Raw genomic sequence first — 10,000 nt, 5'->3', positions numbered from 1 at the left:
CAAGATGTTTAGATATTAAGATACTTTTTACAAAAAATTCATCTTATGTGTGTCTTGAAAGCATAAGAATTAAAGATATATATATATATATATATATATATATATATATATATATATATATATATATATATATATATATATATATATATATATATAGAATTATTGAAAATATTTTACCTGCCTGTTATCAGATCTTGACACCTGTTTATCTTCCAATACCTGTACAAAAACACATACCAACACTAATCTTACCTATGATTCATGCTTAGATGCCTTAAACTCTTTCCTTGGTTTCATCTATTGCTAAAACAAGTATTCAAGTTTTCATGCTCTAAATTGTATGAGAATTTCTCTGAATAAAATATGACCTAAGGGTTCACGTAGTTGAAAAAGAAACTTTTTGTTTAGTTATTTTTCAGCTGTTTCCATAACATTATTTTTTTAACGTTTACGTCTTAAAGATATGGTTTGTTCCTCCGTCACTAAGCACAAAAACATATTTTTAGATTTTCCATAGGGGGTTTATACATCATTGCATTACACCTGAACATTTTGTAATATTGACCCAAATTCCTCAGTCATCAACAATTAAAGGAAAACGATAAAGCTTTACATCAATCATGGTACGTAAACAAGTTCTCTGTTTTTCCTTATTTATTTCTTAATAAAGTATATTATGCTAACGGTTACATTTCTCTACAAGGTCTATTCGAGGTCTTGACACGCATAACCTAAAATGTACCTTATCAATAGAACACTTGTTACATTTACTGGTCTACTGACCAATATTTGCACACATGTACACACATCTAGGTGTTTTCATTACAGATGTTCAACTTGGCTACCTTTTCCCATCCCATGTCCTCAATGACGTAAATCATAACGGGAATTATTTTCTATTATTTTTTATTTAATGTGTTCTCTTATAACGGAAGAGATGGGATTGAACCGATTATTTGATAAAGGAAAAGCTGTGGGGTGGGAGGTGGGGGGGGGGTTGTTGCCATTTGCGTGATAGGATGGGTAGGTAATTCTGTGAAATAGAAGATGCTGGGGTAAACCTACTTGTTTTACATTACTGTTGACTAAGGTTTGTTTTCTTTAATAGAATCGCAGTTTATATACTTCACGCTACTCAATAATAGACGAAAGTGTCACGATTATTGCCTAAGAATATTGAAAAAATTTTATATGTAAATAATTTTATACATAGTTTGAATGAGCTTCGCAGTTTCATGGAAGAAAATAGATATAATTTAATCAGTACTCAGCAAAGATAACTAAATATTTAATGAATGGCGATACGAAACATTAAATACCATTTTATCATTACATATAGAGTAGTAAAATTTATAAAATACAATGTTGGATTACCTTTGGAAAAAGACAAATATGTATGGATAGTTACAAAATAACTGAAGTCTAATAGTATAACATTAAGTAAAAATTAAATTGAAACCGAACACATCTTGGAGCCACTCCAGAGAAAGGGTTCAAGATAGGACGAGAGACGAAGGTACGTGCAGAGAAAGATGAGTTAGGAATGAGTACGTCAGGATGACTGACAGCTTAAAAGGACAGTAACACCGTCTATCCCTTCCTATTCATACGACACAATAGATACAGAGTTGCAGCATAATTTTAGTACTAATACTTCGTATGTACGTTCTTGTTTATATTTCTTTGCGTGAAAATAGAATGCATATCATGGAAAGGGAACATAGGTAGATTACAATAATTTCGAAGCTAATTACAAGGTGATTTTTACTTGCGTTGGAATGTACGTAAATTACATTTATTTCTCAGAAATTGATTTTTTGCTTGAACATGCATTCTAAAGCTAACTACAAACTGACCTTATTTACGAAGGTAATAATTCTAAGCGGGTAACTGGTATATAAATTTCTTGTAACCCAGAGCATATAGCCAATTACTTGGACATTAAATCTCTAAATTTCTCTTTATAAAGAATGAATTAGAATAGTCATGTATTATATTTGTCACTGTATCTGACGACCTTAGTAAACGGCTCTGAACTTCACCTTGTTAAAATATACAGTAATACTTAGCATTTGAAAAGTAAAGAACATCCTTAAAATATTTAATACATTTCTGACATAAGATCGTAAATATCGACTTATTACCCTCTGAATAAATGCATACTTGTGTGATATACTCACATTATTATTTATTTAAGCACTCGTATAAAAACATGCTATTACATGTACTGTACTATTATAAGGCCCTACAAATACCTCATAAACACATAATATCAAGGTAGTGAAAAGTACATCCATTCACCAAAGAGAAAACGAAAATTAAGGTTCTTTGTAGTAAGGTATATTCAGGTTTATTATTAATAATCAGCAAATGAAAACATTGCTGACTTAGTAATAAAATCAGTTAACGTCAATAACTTATTTCTAATTTAATGTTAATGAAATCTAAATTCCATATCTTATCTTGTGCCATACGATGGAAAAAATAGAATTAAACATAAAAGCACGTACACGGTCAATAGGCAGTGGTACAACACAAGCTAAAATAAGAATAAAAGTGCGAAATCCCTTGTAGGCAAGACATTCATTCACCATCAACCAATCACAAACGTCCACTTCTTTCTTGTTCTGTTCTCATTGGTGGAACTGAAGTCTTATTTCATTCCTTTCATTCTCAAGGTAAAACGTGTAACTAGCTGTATCCTCAAATTTATTAACCTTCAGTCTTCCAAGTCTAGACAATTTTATAGTTTTTTTTTTTTATCTCACGAGAAGAAACCTTTGTATATCAGAATGGACAGTTTTTACATCCTGTATCTGTTATATGCTATTTAAGAATTGAAATATTCTATTTAACTTTCTCTAGAATTTCGGGATTAATCTCGCAAGGCGTGCAAGTATGAAACGAACTACTCACGTTGCCTGGATTAACTACAAAATCGTCATTATAATCCTTAATTATTTCAATTGCATCATTGAATTTTAAATTAAAATTTCACAGAGTTGGCAAATGATATTCAGAGAAACGTAAAATTTATATGTTTATATATCTACGTTTTTGTACACTAGTGCGTGTAAATGTAAGTGTATGTGCAGTTGGATACAGGACTTCCAGACAGACCTTGCTCTGAGTAAATGCACCTTGTCACACCCTTACTGCTGGGCGAGTAACCAAACTGATAGTGTAGGAAGAGATGGCAGAGTTGGTGGGCGGGGTGAAAGACAGGAACAGACCTCGCAGTATGGGTGTAACAGGATGCATATCCTAAGAGCAAGGTGTACCAGAAATTCCTGTATCCAACTGTATGCATCTCCGTTTGAGCATTGCGTAGGTTAAATGTGTTATAATTAGCCTATTTAACCTTCTGTACCGCAAGAGGAATAAGAAGCAGAGTTACAGAAACTACTTTGAAATGACACAGATCCCAAGGGGAGCTTTCACCCTAATTATCTTCCATCTCCCCAAGTTACTAATGAGGGTAATTAATGAAGCAACGCAATTACAGGTCCTGATTTCGGAGGTGACGAGAAAAAGAAGGGGGCTTATTGTGACCTTCCGCTCGAGAGAGAGAGAGAGAGAGAGAGAGAGAGAGAGAGAGAGAGAGAGAGAGAGAGAGAGAGAGAGAGAGAGAGAGAGCGCTTATTAATATCAGAAAAATTCAACTAGTTGTTTATAAGATCATCAAAATATAGGTATAAGGATCCGAGAGAAAAATAAATTATTCGCCATAAAAAATCTTGACATGACCAACTATTAAAGAATAAAGCTTATAAAGAAAAATTTAACAACAGCTTGAAGTTCTTTAATTTGAAAAGCTATTAGAAATATGAGGAGTGTAAAAAAAAAACTTTAAGAAGGGTATTTAGCTGCAAAGAAAATATATCCGATTAAAAAAAAAAATGCGCCAAATAACCGAAAATTCAGTGACGTAGTCTACAACATGAATAAAAAGCGCCGCATGACATGTGGGTCAAGGCTAAATATGCGTGTTTGCACATAGTTCCCTGAGGAGGATGAAGAAATGGGAAGGATTAGAGTTTTTTATGCGGGGGTTGGGGGCATGGAGAGGTTTTACAGACATGGAAAAGAAGGAATAGAATGTTTAGATTTGTTGAGTGTCTCCAAAGGTCCACACCAGTTACCTTATTCCATTCTCTGGTTCACGGCAGTTATTCCCTTCAACACCTTTAAACAAGGGCTCTTGATGGTCTAAACTTCAGTAGTTTAAAATTGAATAATCAGTAAGAGGGGAAATGAGTAAACTTTTTTATTGAGAATGAGGAAAGTAAATAACTTCTTGTTATTTAAGAAGAAACGAAGTAGACAATGGTGGAAGGCTTAGGTATGAGACTGTAACATACAAACGAAGATACGAAAGAATGAAAACGAGGCTATTAATTACGTAAGAATATCAATTTTTTTACGAGTTAGAAAAGGGGGGGAGGGTAAGAGGTAGTAGGTGATTTGTCATAACAAATGTGACAAAATCCTGGATTTATTAATATTTTCATGTTATTATTGAAGGGGAATTTTTCAAGTCGCGTGTTTAAATTTTATGGAGAGAGAGAGAGAGAGAGAGAGAGAGAGAGAGAGAGAGAGAGAGAGAGAGAGAGAGAGAGAGAGAGAGAGAGAGAGAGTCATTCTTGGAGGATTTTGCTCTACAAACTTGGTTACGTTAAGACAGATAGTCGATACAGGGGAGGGAACACTGACAAAAAGGCAATTCTATAAATGGAAATAATAGCTCAGTACGAAAAACTTTCTTTCAGTATTATTATTATTATTATTATTATTATTATCATTATTATTATTAATCTTCTTTTAAGAGACTTCTTTAAATGATTGATTTACATTCCAGTTAGTAAATAAAGCGTCGAATTCTCAGAGAGAGAAAGAGAGAGAGAACTGAATGGACCCGAGATGAAAATGGTGAAGTAGAAAATGGGAATGAACAGAAAACGGACAATGATGCGCGTATAACCATTAAGGAATTTGCTTAATTACACTGCCAATTACATAGACCGTCATAAATTGCAAAATAACTGGACATTAAGGAACGTATTGACCAGGTGGCTGTCACAGGGTTCTTGTTTATAGCGCGCACACTCACACACACACACACACACACACACACACACACACAGATTCTTTGTAATCACGAAAATATTCCCACTGGAAAAGATGAACTGACAGAAGCCATTCATGGAAGCTTAATAAGAATAACCATTACATAATCCGAAGACCTATTTTGTTTAGAGATCACACTTCAAAGAAAAAGCAAAATAAAGAAGGAATAGTTTGCATTGAGTAGAGGAAAGATAGAAGAATGAATGATAGAGCATGACTTAAGAAGGGAAGATTTCATGATTAGAAGTGTAAATATAGGAATATAACTTTAAGGAAATTGATAATTACTAATTTTTTTTCATGATTAATGACGAGGTTGCTTCCGAAAGAAAGTGACCTGACACTTGTATCACAAAAAAAATTACACCAATGATACATCACGTGACCAGGTATGAAATTGGCAGGTCCGCCTCCGAAATTACTAAAGCGAATGTGGGGAAAAAAAAAAAAAAAAAAAAAAAAAAAAAAAAAAAAAAAAGTCACGCTGGTTTACGTGTGACGAAGGTCAAGAAGCTCTAATCATATGCATCAACCTTTTAATGAGACTGACACCACATCATAAATCAGCTAACAATGTTTTTGTATCGTTTTTCAACATCCTTTGAATTGACGGGGGGATCTTGTTGAATTTACACGGGTCACGCATCGTTCACGCGCCGGCATGTCCGATCGGGTGTAAATCAACAGTTGGTGTGGCTACTGCCTCTGCATTGTAAACATTCATCTCTTCTGTATTATAGATATATTCTCCGTCTCTGTCGTGGCAGTGATATTTTATATGTCTGTTTTGTGACATTCACTTCTCTGTTATTCAATCTGTAACCTACTTAAAGAATGTTTTCTTAAGAATAAAGTTTCAAATTTACATTGGCTATTTCCTTAGTATTATACAGTAAATATATTCGTCTCTGTCGTGGCACATTGCTATTCACTTCCTTTGTCTTTTTGTAGCCTAATCTTCATTACCCTGTTATACAATCTTTAACCTACTTTTCTGTGTTTAAGGGTTTTTTTTTTTTTTTTTTTTTTTTTTTTTTTTTTTTTTTTTTTTTAAATCAAATTTCAATTGTACATCGAAGTCAGTTAACATATTTAGCTAAACTGATTTTGATTTACATTTTACCATCTAAATACGCATAGGACTGTAGAGGTGTGAATATTTACAATTAGTCGGTAGATATGTGATGATACATTGATGAGCAGGCAAAGGTCTCGGAGAAACTAAAACTAAAGAGATAAAGGTATAGAAAGAGTATATTGTTTAATTCAAGCGGAACCATAATGGGAAAGGTGATAATTTTAAACGATTAAAAGGGGGAATATAAAAAAGAAGCAATACAATCTAATCAAAATCATTTGAATATCCGAGTAATTCCCCGTGAAAGACAATATTCAGTCCATGTTGTCTTAAGTAGTGAAGGAATATGGCACAAATGACATTAACGGTAGCTGTTTTCTTGATTTATTTGTTTGGAAATACAACGAATGTACAACCATACAGTAATTATAAAATATGAACAAGGAAAAGAAACCAGTGGATTTTTATGGCGAATCTATTTTCCAATTAAATCGGTTTTGTCTTTGTGTGATAATATGTCCCTTAAACGCCCCTCCAAAGGGCTATTCAAACCATCCTTGTCACGCCACCCAGAGAAGGAGCGGTTCCAAGCTTAGGGACATAATAGCACACCTTCCCCCCAAGGTAAAACGCCTAATTTACTGACGTTCAACGTCACGGCCAATGTTAAACGACATTAAATCAAGGCTAAAAGTAAGCGCGTTATGCGAAAAGACGGAGAATGAGGGAGGGTGAAGGTATTGAGGGAGCGGGAAGGCAGCTGTTGTGATAGTTTGGAATGACAAAGCGAGAAAGATTGAACATTGAGAATATTCAAAATATAATTCCGAAAGTGTACCAGGTAATGTATACTAAGATGCGCTCTCTCTCTCTCTCTCTCTCTCTCTCTCTCTCTCTCTCTCTCTCTCTCTCTCTCTCTCTCTCTCTCTCTCTATATATATATATATATATATATATATATATATATATATATAATATATATATATATATATATATATATATATATATAGTGGATTAGACAGTAGAGGTCGGAAATGCACAGAATTAAATATTCAAAATATACATATTACCGAGTCTGTCCATGTATGTGTAATATCATCTCTTCTATGTTTTAGTATTTTTTAAATCTCCTGCTGAATAACGTAAGCCAAACCTTGAATTAGTTAAGAATTTTATGTGTTAATGCTTTGGAAGTTGCCTGACAAACCGGCCCAGGGGAGTCATAAAGACACAATAGCGTCACAGGCGACAAGTATTGAATTACTAACGTAATTAGAGGGAGAAACAATTCGTTGGGGGTTTTGTGCCCACAGTGTGCCTCGTGCTGTGCATTATAGGGATTACTAAAAGGTATTTGCTTCATTCCTTCGGTTCCTCTTGTTGCTTCCATTCTTTCATCTTATTTCATCTTTTCAACTGTCACTTAATATTCCAACTGTAGAAAACTCGGCAGCACCTCGAATGACAACCCCCCCCCCGACCCCCCGACCCCCGACCCCATCGATGGGTCATGTATGCCAAATAACGTAAATCACGATTAATGGTATGGTTTTGAAACTCAGTAAGGTGACCATTAGTTATTGATTCCAATCGCTTTTGACTTCGGTGTCGTAATAGCATATGGATAATTTGAAGTAATCTTATCATGATTATGAATCTGTTTCAATCTCTCCCACCTTGATAACTAATGAAAGAATTAACTCTGACCTGGTGATGAATTCAGACTACATCATCAGCACTATTAATTGAATTTAAAAAAAAATCCTTTACTTTCTTTGACGTCATATAAATGAAATGAAATGAAACATGAAAGCATAGCGAATACTTGCCTCTCTCTCTCTCCTCTCTCTCTCTCTCTCTCTCTCTCTCTCTCTCCTCTCTCTCTCTCTCTCTCTCTCAGAGTATTGCAAAATCTCTAACGATCTGGTGAATAAGTGACGTGATATATATTCTAAGAATAGAGGAAACGATTCCAGAGCTCCATCATTCCCATCCCCTATTCCCTATCCAGCCATCCCGCTATGTCTGCTGCAACCTACTTTCGCGGAAATGGCTTTTTCGTAGTTCAATCTAAAAATACGAAAGCGGTTTCTTTTAGGGTAAATCCATTGAGGTTTGGGAACGTGAAAAGAAAGATTGGTAAGATTCTGAATATCAATGAAGTTTATTCTGAAAAATTTACTATAACCGCAAATGGTGTATGTTCGTTTTATAATGACGTTAGAAATGTAATTCTGTACCATTAACGAATGTTATAATTAAGTCTATTTTAGTTTATTTTCTCTCCTTTGCATATAAGGAGGTTTTATGTACATATGTAAATATAACACTTTCACATTTCTTCATAAGCTAAGTATAAGGGGCAACAGTGGATTTTATTAATGAATATGCAATATAAAGAAAAATCCGGATACATATAACAATATATGTTCAACGCGCTTTCGCATCTATAATTTGATTTTATGCAAAACCCTTCCCCCACCTAAAAAGGATTTTTTTTTCAGACAATTTAAGCGACATCACTCTAATATAAGTAAATGATAGTCTCGATGTTCAATTCCTTAAGTGAATTTCATATCTTTTTATCTCTGCAATAAAATAAGATTTGATTTAATTCAGTGATGCAATTCTATATCATCCATGTCCTTTATTACCTACCATTTTTAGGTCATTCACGAAACCGATCTTCTTCAGAAAAGTTAGGCTTAAATCTTTATAATTCTTTATATACATATAGTTTTTAGTATTGCGATATCAATCATTTTAGTGTGAATATTTGTAGGCATAACATGTTGATTGTATGAAACAATTTTCTAAAATTTCGTCTTCATCGGGATTGTGATTATTATCATTGTATATGTTATCATCATTGTATTTTGATATTGATTTTGTATTTTGCCATCTACAGGCATGCTGTAATATCGCTAACTTATAACATATACTCAATCGTTCACTCAAACATTAAGGGACAGCTTGATGTTAATTATAGATGTACATTTGCCATAACGTGAAAAAACAATGATTTGCCCTGATTTTGAAGCTAGTTGAGAAAATGATTATTGATCGATTCCAACCGTATTTATGGGTTTACATTGAGAGAGAGAGAGAGAGAGAGAGAGAGAGAGAGAGAGAGAGAGAGAGAGAGAGAGAGAGAGATTTAGCCTAATTCTGTATTCAAGCCATTAACTTTAAATCTCAGCTGCCATTTCTTATCGAATTGATCATCATTTAAAAGAGTCTATTCCTTTAATAATCGAATAGCAAGCTATTTTGTTGATCAATATCGGTCTTTCAACGGCAAAACTAAAGCGAGTTATTTATAGAAGAAAATTGTGATTCGTATTTATCAAAATTAACGGGTCTTTTTTTTATGTTTCTAGCAAGGACTTATAGATAATCACTAAAAAGGTTAGAAATTTTTCGATAATATGGCATATAAAACATCAGTTCAGAAGAAAAAGTAAGAGAACAATAGATATATTAGTTACATAAAAGCCTTTTCCCTCAGAGCACTTAATGTATCTTTTGCTTTTTAATCAGTCAAAACGTTTTACCATTGTGTTTAAGGGCAAGTAAAGTTCAATATAGTAGCCCTTCAAATTTACACAGAGTGCCTAACCAGTATTCCTAAATGCACGGTCTCTATAATTAACATACTAGAATACTTATCCAACTAACAACGTTCTGCAAAGAAGAGCATTGTTCATAAAAAGATTAATATAGGGACAAACAAAAACACTTAAGTAACAGTACTTACATCATCATGCTGATCTAGCAGAGAGTAGAGAGGGAAGG

The 10,000-nt window shown here is 33.7% G+C and overlaps 1 protein-coding gene across 1 annotated transcript in view; it reads right to left on the bottom strand.

Annotated features, from left to right (window-relative positions):
* Positions 1-10,000, bottom strand: part of LOC137630241 (titin homolog) — a 186,997-nt gene that overhangs the window by 65,166 nt on the left and 111,831 nt on the right. The window lies entirely within an intron of this gene.

The sequence above is a fragment of the Palaemon carinicauda genome, chromosome 38, assembly GCF_036898095.1.
Source record: "Palaemon carinicauda isolate YSFRI2023 chromosome 38, ASM3689809v2, whole genome shotgun sequence".
In the NCBI taxonomy this organism is placed as follows: Eukaryota; Metazoa; Arthropoda; class Malacostraca; order Decapoda; family Palaemonidae; genus Palaemon; species Palaemon carinicauda.
This window is presented reverse-complemented; position numbering and strand designations above follow the sequence as displayed.